A 23,086-nucleotide genomic window follows, 5' to 3' on the forward strand; every position below is an offset into this window, starting at 1 on the left:
CTTATTATTAAGCATTCCGGATCCAGGACCTGCTAGCTAGTGGTAGGAAAGTTTCTCTCTTGACATTCATTTCCTGGGAAATCCACCATTATAAATTATAAGCCCATGTTACTCTGCCAATCGGTCACTTCTACCAATTTCCTTTTTGAGAGCAAGTTTCTTTAATCCTCCTGAACTTTAAGCCAAAATTTCTCCTAACTTATCCCAAGATTACTTACAAATATCATGCTTTTAAGTCTGGTATATTTTATATCATTTAGTTTGTATTTAGTAACATTTTCAGACAGTAATACACTGACAGAAAATGGCTGAACACCTTAAGCTATAGTATCATTTGTAATCTTGGTAGAGAAGTTTCTAACAAAGTAGTTCATGAAAACATTACCATTAAAAGAGGAATTATGATCAATTACTTTAACATTCATTCAGTTGTCCCAGCTCTATTAGAATTCCCACTATAATTATGTTAATTTTAAATTAGAAGCATGACACACAATGTTGGGCATTGATAAGAAGAAATACTTTTTTAAAAAATATAATAAAGAGTCTGCCTATGACACATATGCCAAATAACACATCTTCAATGGTTAAAATATTTAAGCAATCTGTTTCATCTTCTTTGTAAATGAAATTTAAGGAGTACAGGAGACCACCCTTATCTATGAGCAATATGTTCCAAGTCCCCCAGTGGATGAATATCTGAAACCAAGGACAGTACCAAACCCTATAAATGTTTTTTCCTATACATACATACATACTTAACAATAGTTTAATTTACATAGTCACAGTAAGAGATTAACAACAATAAAAGAGAATATATGCTATAATAAATGTTATGTGAAATGTGGTCTCTCTTCTAAAATATCTCATTATACTGTACTCACCTATTTTTGGACTATGATTGACTTCAGGTAACCAAAAATGCAGGAAGCAAAAATGTGGGTAAGGGGAGACTATTGTATATTCATATTTCATCTGAATAATTTTCATTTTTTACTAAAAATGTTATGTACATTTTTAATCATTTAGGAAAGTTACTGTTTAGTCTTCTCTCTTACAGCTGTCATTCACATCCACTCCAAATAAAATGTTTGACTAAAAGGATGCTTGTTATTTGTATTTGAAGCTTCCTATTTATAATTATAAACTTTCCTTTTGCAATTATATAATTCTGAAGCCTTATTTTTTCAAATCTAACTTAAAGGCACGCAAACCCCACCATCAGCACCTTTCTTTGCTTTGTTGCTTAACTTTTATGTCTTCCTCAGTCAACTCAAGGAAATAAAATTCCATTATCAAATATCAGGTCTTTCAGGGTATCTTAAAAAAAAAAAAAAAGCTAGGTACTCCTAAAAAATTTATTAGTTGTTATTCATACAAGTAATTACTGACATCACCATTCTAGTTGGAGAAGGACCAAAGTTATTAAGTCAGCACAGATTCCTTCCTTCCATAGAGCCAACTAACATTCCACTTTAAGATGGAGCTAATATCTTACAAGAATTAGAAAAAACAAAATGATAAAATATATAGTTAGAAAGCTGCAAGTTTCCCTTTTCACATCTCTGCAAGTAAGAGGGTTTGCAGAAAGATTGTAAACTGGCTGAAAAAAACTACACTATATCTGTGTTTTCAGCTATAAAAGAGAATGCATTCCTGGTAAGATATATGTTGTTAAGAAAAAGAACTAGTGAGTAAAAAAAAAAAAACCCCTTCAAGTTGTTTTCATTTTTTTAAATTAACATATGAGCAAAAAAATCAATCAAATGCTGGTTAAAGATAAACTAGCCATACAACAGTTTTACATATGTAAGTATATAAACAGTATGACCATTACCTACGTATAAAGTCAAGCTGGTTTCTAACCTCAAAATAGGATATGTAATAGAGCCACAAGCACTTCAAAATTCTGTTGTTACAAGTAAAGAAACCAAAGAGGTTTTCACCAACGATGGCATTCACTGATTTGACAATTTTTAAATATTGTTAAATATCATAGAATTTATACAATGGAGGTAACAAGTGATAGACAATTATTCAGGACAAATGTTTTATACAGTAAATATAACCTTTATTATCTATAACCATTAAAGAACATGCCATTTTCTTGATAATAGAGGTTTCTAATAGCTGAGAAGGTAATCCTCTACATTTCCATTCAAATGTTTTTAAAACGAATACTTCCTAATATATACTTCAGCAGGGAATATTGAGTTTTTCATTTTCCTTATTCTCCCAGCCATGGAGTTTATAGCATCCATTGCCCTACGGAGAAATATAGCCTAGAATTTAAAAAAACCAACTGAGGTTCTAAAAGAATTATTTTTTCAGATTCAGAGCACAGGCCACAATACAGGAGTCCCCCCTTTACTCAGAGCTTTGCTTTCCACAGTTTCAGTTACTTGCAGTCAACAAGAAGAGTTTTGAGAGACATGTACCCAACTTTTATTACAATATACTATTATAATTACTCTATTTTTAGTTATTGTTGTTAATCTCTTACTGTGCCTAATTTATTAACCAAACTTAGGTATATATACATAGGAAAAAAACCATAATATATCTATAGGGTTTGGGTACTATCTGTTTTAGGCATCCACTGGGCTTCTTGGAAAGTATCTCCCTCAGAGAAGGGGGTACTACTACATTGAAAGGATTCTAATGACCAGAATCAGGAACCACACAGAAAAGGTAGGAAAACTCCTTCTGGGTTGGAAACTTCAGAATCTGGAGACTAAAATTACAGGGCAAGTTGTTAAAAGTTGAAAACAGGAGGTGGGACAAATACAACAGAAAAGTGTTTGGGGCCGGGCGCGGTGGCTCACGCCTGTAATCCTAGCACTCTGGGAGGCCGAGGAGGGTGGATCACTCGAGGTCAGGAGTTCGAGACCAGCCTGAGCAAGAGTGAGACCCCATCTCTACTAAAAATAGAAAGAAATTATATGGACAACTAAAATATATATATACAAAAAAATTAGCCGGGCATGGTGGCTCATGCCTGTAGTCCCAGCTACTCGGGAGGCTGAGGCAGTAGGATCGCTTAAGCCCAGGAGTTTGAGGTTGCTGTGAGCTAGACTGACGCCATGGCACTCACTCTAGCCTGGGCAACAGAGTGAGACTCTGTCTCAAAAAAAAAAAAAAAAAAAAAAAAAAAAAAAGAAAAGTGTTTGGGAGATTTTTCATGGGGGGGGTGCGGAGGAAGAAACAGTAAATTCAAAATGTGAAAACCTGTCATCCAATTTTCAAAAAGGCCTATGACCCAAAAATGTTAAAAATACTATTTAGGGATTTCAGAATCTAGGACTTCAAGACCTAAATTTGCATGGCTGTGATAATAACCTCTCTTCTCCCCTTTCCAATTTTTAGCTACTGGCTCTCTTGTACTGCTACATGCCTGATGCTTTTTGCTGCTATCATCACTTCTATGTACCTCAGGTTTGGTAAATATTCATTTTTGTTGTTTCTGTTTTATTTTTTGGCAGAGAGGAGCATTTAATAGGCAATGTCAGTAGGTCAGAAAATTTGTTCTTAGAAGTGTCCAAATCCTACATGCCACTACAGGATGGAGTGAGGAGATACAGTATCACAGTAGACCTCTCTTTCCCCTTCTTTCTCATTTTAGTGGAATGAGCTCAGAATCATTCATTCAATTTATTAAACATTTTTTGAGAGCCTAACATGACAGTCACTCTGCTAGTTCCTGGAGTTTCAAAGTCAAATAAAATATGGTTCCCATAGCCAAAGTGCTAACAATCTAACAACAAAAACAAAATCAACTGCAGTACAGTTTGTCACTTTTACAACAATGCTTAAGTATCAGAAAAGGATTTCTGGAAGATACAATAAATGCTTGAGTTGAGTTTTATGGATGGTATCTTCTACAGTTTTGAAGGAAATGGGAGAAATGAGATATCAAATAACAAGGTCTTACTAAACGTGTTGGATTATCAAACTTCCAAAAATTTAAAATATCCTAGATAAAGTTTCTAAATAAAATACTATTAGACAGTTGTGCTGGAATGACAAAAATAAATTATAACAAACTTATTAACTGCATATTTCTAACAAAGCTATAAAATTCTGGACCAGATAGCTTCAGTTAAAACATTTGAATCTTCTGTAACGTCAAGACTATTTGATAAAATCACCTACAGAGACAGGCAAAAAAAATCTGTTAGGAACCTATATTCCTTATGTCAACCATTAGCTACTACTGTTAGTGGCTTCTGAATTGTCTCCCAAAACTATCCATTCTGAATCCTCTGCTCTCTATACCAATTCCCTTAGTCACCAAGGTTCAAAAAAATTTTATTCTCCATTTCCAACTAATTATAAAATTCTATGTATTCCTGTCAATACTGCTTATATGTACTTTTCTTTCCCTGCTCACTGCTATGACCATCCTATCATAATCCTTGATCACTCTACATCACAGCTGGCCTCCATCCCAATTCATTCTGTCACTAACACCTTTTTCTTGGCTTTTATAAACTTTAAATCTACAGTTATCTACACAGATTCACAGATGCACTGGCATAAAGAGGCAAATGTTACGGACTCAAGTTCTTAACAAGTAAAATAATGTGCTTGGGATTTTCTTTAATATAATCTGAGGGCAGGGGATGATGGGAGTTTGATGAAATTAGTAAAAAAAAAAAAAAAAAAGTGGGGGGAGAGTAAAACACCAACATGAGTTATTGAAAATGGCTTCATTCTTCTCAATATAATCTAACATTATCAATCATACCAAGGTCTAACAGAGACCAAAATCAGCTAATGTTATGATTAACAAGCAATGCATAAATAATAAATTCAGATTTAAGTCTAAAATCTCATTTTAATTATTCCCTACACCCTTCTTTTTCATTTGACTTTTTATTTTTTGAGACAGGGTCTCACTCTATTGCCCAGGTTAGAATGCAGTGGCATCATCATAGCTCACTGCAGTTTCGAACTCCAGAGCTCAAGTGATCCTCCTGCCTCAGCCTCAGTAGCTGAGACTATTAGGAGCACGCCACCCTGTCTAGCTAATTTTTCTATTCTTTGTAAAGACAGGGTCTCACTATGTTGTCAGGCTGGTCTCAAACTCCTTGGCCTCAAGTGATCCTCCCCACCTTGGCCTCTCAAAGTGCTAGGATTATAGGCTTAAGTCACTACACCCGGCCTCCACCTGACTTTTTATGAATTACTAAACAGTCTCATATTTCATTGTCTCTGTTTCATTCTACCTTATAGTGGAAAAAAAAATAACTTGTAAAATGAAGAAAGTAAAATTAAGCAAAACAAGCAAAAAGTTCTTTATAACAAACCTCTGATTAAGAATTAGGTTATGCCACACCAAAGAAAATAAACCATAAACCCTTGGCTTTTTAAGAGTGATAATGATGTAACCTAAAAAAAAAGTAACAAGAAACAAGAACCAAAAAGACAAGGGCAAATTTGGCATTAACATCTGCAAAACAACCAAACATATTAAGACAGTCATTATAAAGCCTTTTTAATTTAACCTTAGAGCTCGGGTCATAAAGAGGTTTGCTCACCCAGAGGAATTTACGAATAGCCATTTTATGAAATCATTAAATTTACTTGGAAAATCCTGAGTTGAGATCTGAGTTCTTAACTATAAACTCCTTTGAAAAGAACTGCAATAGTACTAACCCTTTAAAATAGATTATTTATTCCTAATTATAATCATGCTTGTCACAGAAAATAATAAAAAGTAGCAAATAAAATTCTTACCAATAAAACTATCACCCAGAGTAAACTAATATTCTGGTAGTTTCATCTAGTTTTGCTTATGTGCATGCACACCAACTGGGAGGGTGATGTACACAGAACTTTGTACAGAATGAGAACAATGTTATTTTCAATTAATATTTTATTTTTCTACATTTAATATTTTTCAAAACCAGAATATTTAATGGTCACAAAACATTCTGAACCTTTGAACTGTTTTAACAAGTGTCCTTTTAAGAACTAAAACCATCCCACCCTAAAATAAGAAATATTCAGTATAATGTCAACCATAAAAATTCTTTTAGAAACAGTAGAAACTGAGTTCTGGAGGCAGGCATGAATTAAAAAGATATCACTACTAGATCCCATCAGATATTTCTGAGATGTCTACTACCATAGACAATCAAGAACTGCCTATATTTTGATGCAGTTTTTGAGAAGGAAGAGAGCCCTTAATCTTTGTTCCAGATGTCAGCTATAATCTCTTAGAATCCAAAACCATCACCAAAAACTAGTCTGCCAGATCATAATGGCTCCATGAAAAGATTTATATTAAACCCCACACTTGGACTTTACAGCACTTCACTGTTTACAAAGCACTTTAATAGTATCTCACTTGAACTTCACAACAATACTAAGAGCAAAGGAATCCCAGTTTACACAATAAATAAACCCTTAGAACACAGCTAGGAAGTAACAGGATCACAACAGAACCTACAGCTCCTCTCAGTGTTCTTTCTGTATTCTAGAAATAAAAAGCATAAATCAATTTTATAGCTTTGTTTATTTCTAATCATAAAAAAGCAATATATGTTCATTACTCCCTTATCACGTGCAGAAAATAAAAACTTTTCTATAATCTTACCACAAAGGGAATACTACAATTAACATTATTTTTGTAGGTATATACATACCCTCATACCTCATTTGGTGCTGCTTTGTTAGAACACTGTTTGTCTCAGAATATATAAATTCACTTTGATACTTAAGAATTCGGTTACTACAATGGCCAGTTAATACAAGAGTCCAATTGTTTATTCGGCCACAAAAATGTCATTCTGTGCTTTCCTGGCACTCAATCTGCTAATTTCTTGTACCACATAGAGCCATTCAACCAACTCTTTACTACCATTAGTCTTTTTCCCCCTCTCATGTCTCACAAAAGGTATGCAAGTACTAATTGTGAAAGTACCACAAGTGAGTATCATATTGGATGTCAAAATGCCAAAATGTTGTGTCTTCAAGGAAATGGTCAAAGATACAGAAAGCAAAAATAGGCAGAAAATCAAAACCATTATTTGGCATCATGAAGGACATCACAAATTTCATTGCTACCTTAAAGGATCAATGAACATATCATTTCAGATTTGAAACAAAATGAAAGATCACTTGCTAATACACACTGCTAGGAACAGATCACCAAGAGAACCAGGCATTAACAACCTCATATAGCAATAATTTAATATTATTTCCAGAAAAACAAAAAACAACTTTTTGATAAATGGGGTATTATCAGATATACCTTTTTGTTTTTTAGGAGCATGTGCACTGCATACAGAAATAGATCTACAGAGCACAATATTATATTCATTGTAAATGATGTTCCCCTAGAGATGTGGACTGGTGGTCCTGCTTACCTCACTGCCCCTAATAAATAATGGATTAGTCCAAGAGAAACCACCTGATCCAAGTTGCAATAAAGGAATCTTCCCTAGGATTTTTTAACTAAAAATGAGAAAAGTGGAAGATGCTCACAAAACTCAAAGCTGTTGACAGCTGTATTTACTGCCTTACTGAGAAAGCAGTAAGCACTGAAACTAACAAAAAAAAAACCACCACTATAACAGAGGTATGCAGGACCAAGAAGTAAACACAATATTGAAGATATTCAATACCCAGGTCCAATTGTTCCTGAAGCCCAACTGCATCTTTACCCTCCCTGCCATTTGTTTTTTTTTCCCCCCATGGAGTACATGCGCCAAAAAATGTCCCCATTCACCTGAAGTAGATTCTAAAATCTTTAATTAAGCATACCTAAACTGTCTAAATGCCTTAAAATGCCAAAAGGCCCAAAATCTTTACAAAGTACAAAAGAATATATATAGTATACTATCTTTTGAGTTTAAAAAAAAAATAATAAAACATGCATATATCTGCTTATGGTTAAAAAGAAACACAGTAAAGATAACACAGCAAACAATGAAGTTGGTTACCTCCAAAGGTAACCAATGGATAGAAACGATTAAAGGGATATGGGAATGATAGTTCATGCAGCAGAACTTACTGTATAGTTTTAACCCTTGCAAGCATTGTGAAATCTACATATTTTTAAAAAATTAAATCAGTAAAGATGGAAACATAACTAATACTGAAACCAAACTAAATCATATTTCTAATGAATACCACAACCCACTGAAGAGGGAAAAGAAAACTAATTCAACTATGAACCCACTATTCAACTGATACACCCTCAGTTTTGGTAAAACTAGAGGAAAGGTAAGAATAACAAATTTTCACTCTTCGGTAAGTCTGTTTTTTGTAGTGGTAAGGATAAAGCAATTCTGAGATGACTTTAGACATATTATAGGTTTGAGCAAATAAGCAAATGTTTTGATGGTGCTGGGAACCAGGTCTGTCACTGTGAATACTAATATGGTATGGCAGAAGGCAATAAAGAAATGAACATTAATAAATTATATAACATTGAAAATACCAAGGGTCCGTAAGTCCATACCAATAAATCAATCAATGGGGGAGAAGGGAAGGCTCATACAGAGTGCTGAGTACCGACTGGTAAATGTAGAATAGCTAGAGTGGAAAACCATTTTGTAAACATCACAATAAAGAATGGCTCAGGCAAGAATCATGAGTAGGTATTATATACAGAGGGAAATTTTGATGAGCAGGATGTTTGCATAGTCTTAAAATCTCTCTCCAGAGATTAATTCAAGATGGGGGGGAACCAAACACTTTAATATCAAAACATATGATCAAACATAGTATCATCCATGAAGGGCAGATGGACATGATGTACCTCCAGATGTACCTTGGGGACATATCATCACTTACATGATTTTTCTGTCCAGGGATGCATAATCTGAATCTAATCAAGAAGAAACATCAGCCAAATCCAAACTGAGAAATCTTGTCTTAAAGAGAAAAGCAGGCCGGGTGCGGTGGCTCACGCCTGTAATCCTAGCACTCTGGGAGGCCAAGGCAGAAGGAACGCTCAAGGTCAGCTCAAGGTCAGGAGTTCGAGACCAGCCTGAGCAAGAGTGAGACTCCTCCCCCCCCCCCCCCCCCCCCCCCCGTCTCTACTAAAAATAGAAAGAAATGATCTGGACAGCAAAAAATACATATAGAAAAAAATTAGCTGGGCATGGTGGCGCATGCCTGTAGTCCCAGCTACTCAGGAGGCTGAGGCAGAAGGATTGCTTAAACCCAGGAGTTTGAGGTTGCTATGAGCCAGGCTGACGCCACGGCATTCTAGTCCAGGCAACAGAGTGAGACTCTGTCTCAAAAAAAGAAAAAAAAAAGAGAGAGAGAGAGAAAAGCAAGTTGCAGTCTTCAAAAATATTGTTCCAGATTAAAGACAACATGACAACTCAATGCAATATCTGATCTTAAATTGACCTTGTACTGGAGGAATAAAACTGCTATAAAGAATATTATTGGGTCAACTGACAAAAACTGGAATACAAACAGACTAAAGAAATTTATCAATGAAGTTGGTAACTGTACTATGACTATGAAAAATACCTTTTTAGGAAATATATACTAAAGTATTTAAGATTAAAGGAGCATGATATACGCAACTTATCGTTAAATAGTCCAAGAAAAAAGTGTGTATGTAGGCGAGAGAGGGAATTCCCCTAACACCCAGAGCTTAAAGTCACTCAAAAACAGTTTTAATGACGCATTTTATGTCCAACATTGGACTATGTAACTTCTTAATTGTATAATAAGTTAAAAAGACTATAAGCAAATATGGCAAGAGGCAGAAAACCTCAATATAATAAAGAGCATCAGCCCCAAACACAATTTTGGATTTGGCTCTTCTTTTTCTGCATCATGTTCACTCCCTATTGTCTGTTTGTCAGCCCATTATGCAATCTACAATAACCTAATCTTTGGGGAAATTTCCAATGATCTGAAGATACCCACCCTGCTAGGAGGGGTTCCAGTAAATGACTTCATGCAAAATTGGTTAACTCCCATAAATAAAATTTAACACTAGTAATTTAGCTTTAGAGAGATAGTGTAGCACAGTGTTTTAAGAACTTAGACCCTACATTCAGTGTTTTAACTCTGGTCCTGCTGCTTGCTAACAATGTGACCTTAAGCAAACTGGCTAACCCGAGTCTCAGTTTCATCATGTGAAAATGGAAATAAAAACAGTACCTACTCAAGACGTCATGAAGATTAATTAAAATTATAACTTCTGACACGCTATAGGTGCTCAAAAAAGTTAGATAATAAACATAATGCTTTTCTTAAGAAGCAGATAGGTGGCTATTCCTTTTATTAAGGCTTGAGTAGTTTCTGAAAATTATAATATATTGGAAATAGGAATTAATTGCTTACTTCCACCCTTCTTTCAATATTTCCTAAATTGAGATCTAGTAATTATTGAGTACATTTCAAAAGTCACATCAAAATTCATGGATTCAGATGTTGATGAACCAAAGTATTATCTAAATAACATATAAAAAGCAGCTTTTCTTAAACAAATAAACTACAAGAAAAGGTAGGTGGGTAACTTACAGACTTGTGAGATAGATCGATCAATTGCAACCAATTATAAACGAACTATAAACCTTACTTGGATCCTTACTCCAACAAATTGTATACATACGTGCGTGTTTCTGTGTGGGGTGTAAGGGAGATAACTGGGGAAATTTGAATGCTGTCTAAATATGCGCTATTATAAATTATTATTAGTGATTACTAATAGTATACTCTAGAGAAAATTTTGAACTGTATACTGATGAAATGATATAGAATTTGCTTAAAAATAAACCAGGGGTATAGATTAGACAAACTGACATTAGCTTTTAATAACTGAAGCTGTATGATAGGTACATGTGTGAATCATTATATAATTCTCTCTACTTGTGTATATGTTTAAAATTTTCCATAATAAAATATTTTTTAAAAAGAGTGGGGGGGGGCATAGTGACTCAGCACTTTGGGAGCCTGAGGCAGGAGGATCACTTGAACCCAGGAGTTTCAGGTTGCAGATGCTACTGCACTAGCCCTGGCAACAGAGCGAGACCCTGTCTCAAAAAAAAAGTAAAAAAAATTCAACAGAAAATAAAATTGGCAACTTTCTACAAAAACAATAGGGAAATTAGTTGAAAGTTTAATAAAATGAAGACTGTGGAAATAAGACAGGAAAAAAGTATTTTGGTATTTAACAGGTTGAAGAGTTGCAAGATAATCTAAAATATATGTACCCCGAGGTAACTATTAAGAAAATGTATGTACTTTAAAGCTATTTCTCCTATGTTCCCTGAAATGTCTTTTTTTTTTCAATGCAAAACCCTTCCTATTCTTGACCCTCACTGATCATGATAGCTATGTGTTTTATTTTGACACTTCACCTTGTCCTTACCCTTCTTCTTTCCATTATTCTGTTCCCGTCTCCCTCATATTTATTTTCCTTTCATTTTCTTCAACCACAAATTTCAGACCAAACAAAGTTAAAGCAAGGAAGAGTAAGTTGAATACAAATGAGGGCTTACTGGCTTTAGCCCTGAACAAATACTTTCATCCTGGAGGATTCCTAAACTACCACATTTCAACATTCGTTATCTCCTGTTTGCTTGCAAAACAGTCCAAACAGTGTTACCGTGTACTTATAGTGGAAGCACTGTTTCTTAGTATGTAAAGCATTTTATTAAGAATTTGGATAGAGTTAGTCAAACCTTTATCAGTATACATTAAGGCACAGTGGAAAGAGCATGATTTGGAGGCCAGGTTCTGGCAACTACCGGCTGAGTTCATTTACTCAACATCTGAGCATCTACACACCTGGCACTGGGATAGATACAAAGATTAACACAATAATCACATAAGTGGTTACAAAATATAGAGAAGTGCTACAAGAGAGGCATGTATCAAGTTCATAGAAGCACAAAATATTTTAATGAAGTTAGATTAGGTGATGTTTCAACTCTGAAATTCTATTAATCTAAATTCCTTTAAACCTCTTCTTTTAAAAGGGAATATCCACAGGTTGCTGCTTAAGCACTTTAAATTTTGAAATAAAAGTGACAGCTAACATTCATTAAGCACCTAGTATGTGCCAAGGGATAGGAGCTTTCTATGCATTGTCTCACCAGTCACAAAAATCCAAAGCAGGAAACAGTATTATCACCATTTTACACGTAAGGAAACAAAATTCAGAAAGACTAGAATAACTTACCCAAAGTCTCACACACAAAGTAAGAGGAAAATAGGGATTCGAATCCAGATCTTCTGATTCCAAAGCCTATTCTCTTTCCACTAAACTATTTGTCTCATTTTCTTCCACTACATAAAAACAAATTTCCAGATCACCTTCTTAAGAGCACCCAAGAGAAAAACTCTAGGACAGCTGTAAAGTATAAAGTAATGACTGATTGTGAGAACCTTTTTTAAACTAGAGCATCTGCCACACAAACCCTCCATAACAAAATGCAAAAGAAGATTACAAAACTTAAATATAACCAATATACAAGGCAACAGATATGAAGGACATGAATAAATATGTTCTAAAAATGAATATTTTAGTTAATGAAAACGAATGAGATTTTGTGATTTCTTCCACCTGTTTTATCTTTACCCTTTCTTGGGTCCAACACAAATAAATGACCAAGAAGGGAATGACCCAGCATATTTTAGTCTATTAACGTGTTGGATTACACATAATTATTTAAAAGTACATATTACAGAATATGGGAGTACAAATTAAGTGTATATGAAATGCTGTCAAATATATTTTTAAAAAAGAATACAACATAAGTCCACTGTGTAGAATGCTTAATCATTAACCATATTTAAAGCTATTCTGAAGTAATGTCATTTACACACTTTTTTGTGTGTAAACTTCCTTATATTCATCATTTTTTGGTAAATTCTTTTTCCAAAAATTTGCAATTCTGAACCAGCAAAAACAACATCCCTGGAAAAAAATAAGTTAACCCTTTACAACAAATAGGGAAAAAAACTTTTTGGGGCACAACTCCAAAGCTGGTTAGAAAAAGAATTTGAATCAGCATAAATCAATGGATCCCGGCGACAAGTTTTTCTTAAGAACTCAGTTCTGATTGAGAGTATTCCCTCTTCCCTACCCCCAAACATGGCCTAAGGACAAATTGTAAGATTAAGAAAAATGAGCTTTAAAGCAGCCAGGCTTCACGGTCTAGCTCAAAGATTCTGTAATACTGTAAGTCTCCCTCGTTCGCAATTATCTCAAACAAAAAATGTTTCAAACGTCCTCAAGGATTCGAGTGTGTAGTATACATTTAACCCCCTTTAACAGAACGGGGCCCGAGCTAGGAATCACACAAAAACACTAACGTTCCACATTCACGACTCCTTTGAGAAATCTGGAAATACTGTTAAGTATCACAGCCATTTACATGCCCTCTGCATCCCACACGGAGGTGACATTTTCTCTGCTTTCACACCTGCACAAGGCAGACACGGAACCGCGGCCCGCAAAAGCCGCTGGATCATCAGGGTCCCTCCTTCATCCCAACTCCCCCCTCCCCAACCCCAAACACAAACACGCTCTTCTCTCCACGCTTCTCGCAATGTCGCTGGTCAAACTCCAGCGCCTCTTCGGGCTCGATGGGAACAGTTCCTGCCTCCTCGCTGCTCCCTCACCAACGCTTCCTCGGCTGTCAGGCCCGGCGGGGCCTCGGCCGGCCCTGCGCCGACGGGGAAAGGGCCGCCCGGGCCTTGCCAAGGGCTCTTCACCTTCCTCGGCCCAGCGCAACGGCGTCAGGCGGCTCTTACCGAGGCAGGGTCCTACACGGTGCCCAGCCGGTCCCTCCTGAGCAGTGAGCTGGATAAACACGGGAGCCGGGCGGCCCAGCTCGCCTGCCCTCTCGGGGGTCCCCCAACCTCCTCCCGCCCCCGCCGTCTGCCCGCCGCCATTTTGTGCGCAGCCGCTGCGACACAGATACAATGGTCGGCCCGGATCTCACGTGAAAGGCTCAGGACCCCCACGCTACGGGTCCCCGCCTTCCAACCCCCTGCTCCCCACAAGGCAGCGGTCCTACCTATGCCTACCCGACTAGCAGCCGAATCCCATTCGCGCCCCACACAGTTTAGCACTCAGCCTCCAGTCTCGACGACGACGAAGATACCGCCTCCAGGGAGGTGCACGCATGCGCGCCTCTAAACCCTCTGCGAGCCGCCGTCTGCTCCCGGCGCCTGCGTACCGCCGGCACTGCGCTCGCCCGAGGCCAGAGAAAGAGCCCGAGGAGCTTGCTTCCAGAAGGGGGCGCTCCCGAGCTGTGGTGTTCTGAGGCACCTGCTGCAAAACTCAGGCATCCATGCCTTTGCCTGTTCTGTGTCCTATCCAAATCATGTTCATCCTTTAAGACATCTATTGTCTCACCTCCTCCATGAAGTCTTCCTTGATCACTTTTGCCTTCAATAATAACATTAAAATAGGTAATACTCACCTGGCACTTAATATCATCATGCGTTGTATGGTTAAAATTTTGCCTGTCTTTATCCTCTTGCCTTGTACTTTTTCTTAAATCCCTTTATTACAGGCACTCAAAATGTCAGGAAATTAGAATTCAGGTAAAGCTTACTGAGCTAAAAGTTTGTCACTCTGAAATCCTTGTATATGTCATTTCACAATAAAAAGACCTACCTGTGTGGTATTTTCAATCCTCATCTTACCCGTGAAAACCCTTGGGTTGACAGAAAGAATTGCTTTCTTCAATGCTTTATCTTCTCAAGGTGATTCTACTACACCATATAAAAACTCAATCATTGGACAAAATCTGGTAAAACTCACAAGCCCCGCCTTATGCGTACTACACAAATCACACCGCCCACCCTGAGTCTCACACATCAGTTTTACCTACCACCCAAGCAGACGCGTTTATTTTATCCACATTAAAATGAGCATAGGAAAGGCAAAAAGTCTTTTTAAAAAAATATCTTACCCGATTTTCATTTCAAACTAAAAATCCTGCTAGAGGCAACAAGCCAAAAACAACGAAAAAGCCAACAAACTCTCCCCAAGCTCCAAATAACCCATGTTAAAGTTTGATAAGCTGCCTTTCATACAGTTCTTTATATTCATATAAACACACATAAATGTGTTATATAACAGGAAATGTGCTTTTTTCTTTTTTTCCAAAAATGTAACACATTAGCCTATTTGCTTTTCAGATTATGACATTTCTCCAAGCAAACCATATAGATCCCCCCTTTTTTAAAGTTGCATAGTATTCATTGTATAGCTGCACCCTCAATTATTCAACCTTTTGTTGAACACTCAAGTTGTTTCTAGTCTTTCTGCTACTACAAACATTGCTGTAATCAAGGACTTATCAAATGATGCTTTCATTTCTAAAGGGCAGAATCCCAACAGAATAGCAATAGTGGGACTGCTAGATTAAATGTGTGTATATATACATTTAATTTTAATATGTATTGTAGGAATATGTCTCAAAAAGCTTCTACAAATTCCCACTTTCACTAAATATGTAGGAGAATAACTATTTCTCTACAAACTCGCTTCTTTCTCTAAACTCCAAAATGCTTTCAATATCTTTAGCCTTGTCTGTTCTTTAAAGTTTGACAGAATTCACCTTTGAAATATTGTTTGGTGCTTTTTCTTAAAGTTGTTCTTCAGCAACTTTCTCTAGACTTTCTCTCTGCCCCACAATCAATTTGGTAATTTATATTTTGATAGAAAAGGATCCATTTCATACAGGTTTTCAAATTCATTTCCCCACAGTTCGGCAAAGTAACTTCTTAAATTCCTTTCATTTTCTTTACGCTGACCCCTTATGTGGCTTTATTTATTTACACAGCACTTAGCACCTTCCAACATACCAATAATTTATTTCTCATTATTTATTTCTTATGGGTCTTCCTCCACTAGAATGTGAGCTCCATAAGGTCAGGGATATTTGCCTGTTTTCTTCACTGCTTTATCTCCAATACACAGAATGATACTTGGCACACAGTAGAAAATCAGCAAATATTTGGTGAAAAAAATGAATGCCCCTGATGTGTAAAAAAAAATTGTGTGTGTATGTAATTGTTGAGCATCTTTTCATGTATATTAGCCAAGTGCCTTTCTTTTCCTCCTTTCGATGTTCTTTGCTCACATTTCTAGTAGTTTATGACTTCTGAGTTTTCTCTTTTAAAACTCTAGGAAGCCTCACCCCACCCCCTGGAAGCATACATACCCAGAAATTACACAAAAATTCTCCTAAGTTTTCTAAATTTTTGTTTATAATTTCACAATTTTATTTTTTTACATTTAGATGTTTAATCAATCTAACATTCATTATTTTTATGATATAAGGTAGAGATCTAGCTTCCTTTTCATCCACATGAATAATGCCAATCATGAAGGTTCCAGATTAAGTAAACCACCCCTTACCCCATAACTGAAATATGTCTTCCCTTTAAAAAACAAATAAAAACTATTTAGTTCCCATATATAAAAATGGAGTCATGGACCTTCTAGACTGGGTTAATGATCTATTTGTCTACCCACAAGTCAGTGCTATTTGGTCATACATTAACTGATCCAATAAATATATATTGTTTATATTTTAATTTTCCGTATATTGTGATGTTTGCATCTTAAAAATCTTTCCGGCTGGGAAGAAATTGCCCCTCCAGGGGCTAGCCAACTCTTAGAGATGACAAAAGGCTCAAAAGGAACATTTTGATAAGCAAACTAACCAACCCAAAGCCATCCACCTCTATCTGGCCCATAGGCAATATCTGCCCAGGATGCAATATTCCTCTGCCTTAATCATGGCAGGGTCAGGTACCAGGCAGCTAGGGACCACCCTGAAGCTTAGAGCCTGCCAAAATTATTCAAACTAGCCAAACCTGAGCTATGTTGCCCTTCTCTCAGAAACTCTAATAAAGGCTTTGGCCGGGGCTCTCCCGTCACACCTGCCCCTTCTGCCTCCTGACTGACCTGCGTGTTTCCCCACGTGGCCCTGTATAGCATGCCTCCTGTTTCCAGGATCTGTGAGTATAGTAAATTTTGTTTTCCTGAGCCCTTCCTGTGCCTCCTGACTCCTCTCCTGTGGCTGTATCTGACTGCTGACCATCACATGAAAGAACACAGAACAAAATATTACTTGAAGGCCCACTCTGTGCCAGGAACTATTCTAAGCACCAAGTCAGCAGCAAAGCAAAAGGCAACCGTGAGTCCTGCCCTCATGGCACACCCAGCCTTGACCTAGGAGATGGACAATTAACAAGTACATATATATTATAGTATGTCAGATGGTGATAAATGGTACAGAGAAAAACAAAGCAAGTTCAAGACACAGGGAATGAAGAGGTAACAGGCTGCAATTTGAAATAAGATGGTCAAGAAAGGCATCACTAAGAAGGCAGCATTTGAGCAGAAAACTGACTGAAAGTGTGTCAGTAAGCAGTATAGAATCTGAGAGGAAGAGTATTCCAGGCAGAATGGACATAAAATGCAAAAGCTCTGAGGTGGAAGCCAGCTCACAGCACGTGAGGCCAACGAGGCTGCAACAGCGTGAGTAAGAGGGGACTTGGGGATGAGGAGAGGAGCTGGGAGTATGCACTGGCTGAGTTAGTCTGCTGGGACCGCCGCAACAAAATACCACAGGCTGCCTGTGTTCTGTTGTTCTGTTAAACAACAGAAATCAATTTTTTCAGTTCTGGAGGCTGCAAGTCCAAGACCAAGGCGTCAAAAAGTTTGGTTTCTTCTGAAGCCTCTCTCCCTAGCTTGCAGTTAGATACATCCCACTTTGTCCTCACGTGGCCTTTTTTCTCTGTGCACAGGCATCCCTGGTGTGTCTTGCTCTTCTTATAAGGACACCAGTCAGACTAAAAATTAGGGTGCCACCCTTGTGACCTCACTTAACCTCAATCACCTCTTTAAAAGCCCAACCTCCAGGGAAATGGGATGCAGAATGTCATGACACAACTTTTAGAACCACGGGGGTGGTGCCTGCTAAAGATTAAGGGCCAGTGACTTATCTGGCTTAAGCTCCTCTAGTTAATGATAGAACCGGTCGTTTAGTCCCAGAATCCTGCCGGAGAGGGGAGCAAAGGGAGTGGGATGTCGGTATTGTGTGTGCAATCCCAAGAACTAGTTTGCTATGGGGACCAGATGTTGGGTAAAGTTCTCTTAAACTAGAGCAAATGAGATGATGATTTTGCTCCTGGACAGTGTTAGAGACACAATAAATGCTTAACCACTTCACTAGTTAGCTCAACTGAAGTGGCATTAAGGGAAGGTGTGTAGAAGGGCATTTAAGGATACTGGAAAGTTAGGGCTATACCTTGAACATAAATGTCTTTTAATATGGAAAGATATATATAAATTTATTTAGAGGAATGTAAGAACCTCCGTGGTATTGTAAACCCTCCAGGAGCCAGGAAATGTTTTCCTGTATGATATTTCACTTAATGCCATTACTGTAGAGTCATTAAAGAAAAACAAAATTTTATAAAGAAACTTGGATCAAAAAAAAATTGCTTAAAAATTCAATTTACATAAACAATAAGCCTAATGAACCTAATGATTCCTGAATCATGTTTCCCCTGAACTATGCAAAAGTTGAAAAAGTGTTCAAAGATTTCAAATAAATGTGTGTGTGTGCATATATAAATATATCTTTCTCTATACTCTGGAACCTAAAAGCAGGGTGATGATCACTTTCATTCTTGTAATCAACTGAGTTTGGGTTTGTCCTAGAAATATGGGCTCAGAATCTCTGGACTCTTTATCTATCTCTTGATTTCCAGAAGAGAGGCGTTCCAAATATTCTTACAAAATAAGTTCCTGGTTGGCTGAATTCCAAACGTATTAAAATGTTAACCATTTTTCCTCACAGACTGTATTATTAATAATAACATGGAACACTAAATTAAAAATAAAATAAAAGCGCAATCTCCAAATACAACCACATTCTGGGGTGTTCTGGAAATTAGTGCTTCAACACATGAATCTGGGGAGGACACAATTCAGTCCATAACACAGGCCATTTCGAGGGCTTTGGGTTTTACTGTGAATGAGATGAGAAGGTTTTCTTTGAGCAAAGGAGTAACATAATTGGACTTCTATTACATTGAATACTTACTCTATGCCACTATTCTAAGCACTGGAAAATATAGCTGTGAACAAAAATCAAGTACCTGCCCTCATAGAATTTACATTGTAGTAGAAATAAACAATAAATAAACATATGATATGGTAATATAAAATAAAAGAAGTAGAACAGTTAGGAGAGAAATGAAGAGGTGGGGCTGACAAATGCTTTAGAGTAGTCACGGAAGTCTTCTTTGGTGAGGTGACATCTGAGCAGAGATATAATGAAGGACAGGGGAAAGCCATGCAGGCATCTGGAAGAAGAGTTTTCAAACTAAAGGAAATATCAAGTGCCAAAGTCCTGGGACAGGACGTGTTGGAGGACTAACAAGGCCAGCTCGGTTGAGAAAGAGCGATGGAAAGGAAGGATGAGATGAGGATGGAGAAGGAGCAAGTGACCAGATCATGCCAAGCCTTATAGGCCACTTAAGGTGATCGTAACATTGAATAAAACACTGGATTAAGAATCACAAGAGTTATCTTTCCAGCTCCTGCTTTGAAACTAACCTCACTGGATTTCAGTTTCCTTACATGTAAAACATGAGAGATGTGAATCTGGAACTCTCCTATAAACTGAAAGATGCTCATCACTATTTATGGCATTCCTATGAGAAATATTTTTTACCTTAGAGCCTACTATATCCATGCTACTCCAAGTTTTTATGCCTTCTACTCACCTTGTATGATTTCCATAAATCCTCAGTCCCATCTATTAATAAAAATGTCAATATTCTTGACAGAAGAAAAAAGCTATCCTACCCCACATGGTCTTCTTCGCATCACTCTGTTCCACAATTCCCCACCCTCTTCTCTTACCCACTCTACTTTCTGACTAGTCAGACAATACGCACTGAGCAGCTCTATCCAGAGCTAAACCTCTGCCTGCTCAGCACAGTCACAGTCCGATGCCTGAAAGTATTAGGAAAAAGAGTAGTCATCACAAACTCTCTCCTGCGATTTGTTAACAAAAATGGGGCTTTGTCTCAATGTCATAAAGAATCTCATCACCATTTCAGCTGAAGCTCAAGTGTCCTAATAAATAGGATTTGGGGGCAAATACTGCCCTTTTGTCTTTAGAATCCAATCGAAGTACTGGGATAGACACAGGGCCATGATGAAAAGTTTGAGAAATCCTAGAGTCATTTCCTGTCCTGAGAAAGAACATAAATATCAAGAGAACATGGTTCTTACTGATCCTTGAATTTTGAAGACTATAAGATGCAACCAGATATTATATAGAGAGAAGTTCAGAAACTAACTCAAGAAAACAAGCAGTTATTTTGCTCAGTTTTTATCAAAGCTAACGCAATGGCAACCAGGAATCAGTTTGTCTTTTCTTTTTAAGGTGGTTTTTGAATATGTTCACAAATGTCTTTGATGCACTTCACTTCAAAAGGTAGAATCTAATTCCTGTCCCCTGGAATGTGAATCAGACTTGATAAATTGTTTTTAATGAAAAGAATGTGGTGGAAGTGACGCTATGTGACTTCCAAGGCTACGTCATGAAAAGGAAAGCTTCTGCCTAACTCTCCCTCTCTCTTGGATTATTTGCCCTCTGGAAAGTCAGCTCTCAAGTTGTGAGGACATTTGTAGCCTGTTAAGAGGCTCAGAAGGTGAAGAATTAAAGATTTATGCCAACAACCACCATCAAATTGCCAACCATTCCAGTGAGCCACTTTGGAGAAAAAACCTCCAGTCCCAATTAAGCCTTCAGATGACTATAGCTTAAGTTGATATCCTGAAAACAACTTCATGAGCGACACTGAGCAAGTACTGCCTAGCTAAGTTAATACTGAATTCCTGACTCATAGGTGAGGATAAAAAGTATATATTGTTGTTTTAGATTGTTAAATTTTAGAGTAATTTTTTATACAGTAGTACATACTAATGTACTTGTTATCAGAAGATTAGGGTACCAATTCATTAAAAACAGGACTCAAAATCATGATACATCAATCACTGAACAATGAACTGAGATTTACAAACAACAGAATTTTGGCTTAAGCTCTAATATAGCCAATATTAATAGTTTCCTCAAGCATAAAATGAGAATAATCCTTTGCCTTCATCTTATGCCAGTGGCACTGCGTACAGAGTCTACATACTAGCTACAAAAGCAATTCAAAAGAGATCCAGTTCGAGAATGGAAGCATGTAGAGTTTAATGGACAAGCTTCCCAGTGAATCGACCATAACTAGTGAAAATCATTTTTAAAAAACAACCACTTAAAGTCTCTGTAAATTGGCTGGATGTGTAGAGTCATGTCTATAATCCTCATACTTTGGGAGGCTGAGGCAGGAGGATCACTTGAGCCCAGGTGGATCACTTGAGGCTGCAGTGACCTATGATGACACCATTGTACTCTAGCCTGGGCAACAGAGTGAGACCCTGTCTCTAAATAAATAAATAAACAAACAAACAAATGAATAATGTCTCTGTAAATTGTTCTGAGGGTATACAGCAAATAAAGGAACTTTATTAAAGAAATCCATTGTATCTTGGCAAGAATAGTAAGTCTATGGCATTTGAGTGACCTGCTCACTCACCATCCCCACCAAGCTCAGTGTGAACAAGCTCCATTCCAGTTGGTATAGACAAGAAGACAGGGCTCTAGCTCCAAAGGGATATGGTATCTCTCCAGGAGAAAAGACGATCAGCACGTCTCTTCCCTTCCAGCTCTGTTTATGAAGGCTAAGTTTCAGAGGTTTGGGGCTCCCTTCTCATGTCCAGCCCACATTCAGAAGGTAGAGGCTCTAGCCCAGATGAAGCAAGCCAAAAATAACGGGGCCCTAATTGGCTTCATCCCATTATGTTTGTAAGGCAGAGATTCCACTCCAAGAGAGACAAGATTAGAAGAGCTGACGTTATTGCCCTGTCCACAGTTCTACTCATAAATCAGGGTTGTCATCCAAAAGAAGTGGACCACTAACCCCAACACCCACACTGGAGCAGTGGCTCAGAGGTTTTGCCCAGAGAAAGAGGAGGGCCATAAGAACACAGAGGTTTTCCTCCTCAAAGGAAATGACTTAATCTAGAACAGAATGTAGGGATGCTCAAGCCCAAGGGCAGTCTCAGAGACAACAGAGAAACTGGATAAGAAATTAAGAGAAGCTGAGAGCTTCATGGTATGAACAAGCTAAACTGTAGGCCAGGGGGTTAACTAGAGAAAACCAGGGAAAGAGAAAGCTAAGAAGAACCTCCTGTGAACAGAATGTCAGAGACTATTCTCAAAAACTATCCCTGCAAAGGAACCTAAATTTAATTGAGTTGGAATGTGGAGAAATTTATGTGTGAGGGCATGGTCAGAAACAACAAAGAAATCAGCATGTAATTAATAAAGTCTAAACGCTGAGTACAATACCAAAAGATGCAGATAGCAGAACAAAGAAATCAGGGAACAAAACGGTCAAAGAGATCCCTGATAAAACAATATATCCCCGGTGACCATGTACATGCAAGGCTGTAACCTCAGAGGAACAAAAACAGAAGCTGCACATTGCAAGGGTGAGAGTTTACTAAAATAGCTCAGCTGAGAAACTAAACAAATAAGCAAGCAAACAACAACAAAAATAAGTCTCAAGGGAAGGGGAGAATCAGTAGCCAGATTTGTAGCAATGTATTACCTAAAATGTCCAGTTTTCGGCCGGGCGCGGTGGCTCACGCCTGTAATCCTAGCACTCTGGGAGGCCGAGGCGGGTGGATCGCTCAAGGTCAGGAGTTCGAGACCAGCCTGAGCAATGAGCGAGACCTCGTCTCTACTAAAAATAGAAAGAAATTATCTGGCCAACTAAAATATATATAGAAAAAAAAAAAAAATTAGCCGGGCATGGTGGCGCATGCCTGTAGTCCCAGCTACTCGGGAGGCTGAGGCAGTAGGATCGCTTAAGCCCAGGCGTTTGAGGTTGCTGTGAGCTAGGCTGACGCCACGGCACTCACTCTAGCCTGGGCAACAAAGCAACACTCTGTCTCAAAAAAAAAAAAAAAAAAAAAATGTCCAGTTTTCAACAGCAACAA

General features: G+C 37.7%; 1 protein-coding gene across 4 annotated transcripts in view; it reads right to left on the reverse strand.

Annotated features, from left to right (window-relative positions):
* ZNF638 (zinc finger protein 638) overlaps positions 1 to 14,100 on the reverse strand; it is a 79,138-nt gene extending 65,038 nt beyond the window's left edge. For 2 of the 4 annotated variants that reach the window (XM_069495149.1, XM_069495145.1), the window contains exon 1: positions 14,007 to 14,100. The gene's annotated coding sequence lies outside the window, so the exon portion shown is untranslated. Of the gene's footprint in view, positions 1 to 754; positions 758 to 14,006 lie in introns of all 4 variants that reach the window. The other 2 variants (XM_069495148.1, XM_069495146.1) reach the window with 2 other exon arrangements.
* Between the last annotated feature and the right edge of the window lie 8,986 nt (positions 14,101 to 23,086).

This window comes from Eulemur rufifrons, chromosome 19 (assembly GCF_041146395.1).
Source record: "Eulemur rufifrons isolate Redbay chromosome 19, OSU_ERuf_1, whole genome shotgun sequence".
Classification (NCBI taxonomy): domain Eukaryota; kingdom Metazoa; phylum Chordata; class Mammalia; order Primates; family Lemuridae; genus Eulemur; species Eulemur rufifrons.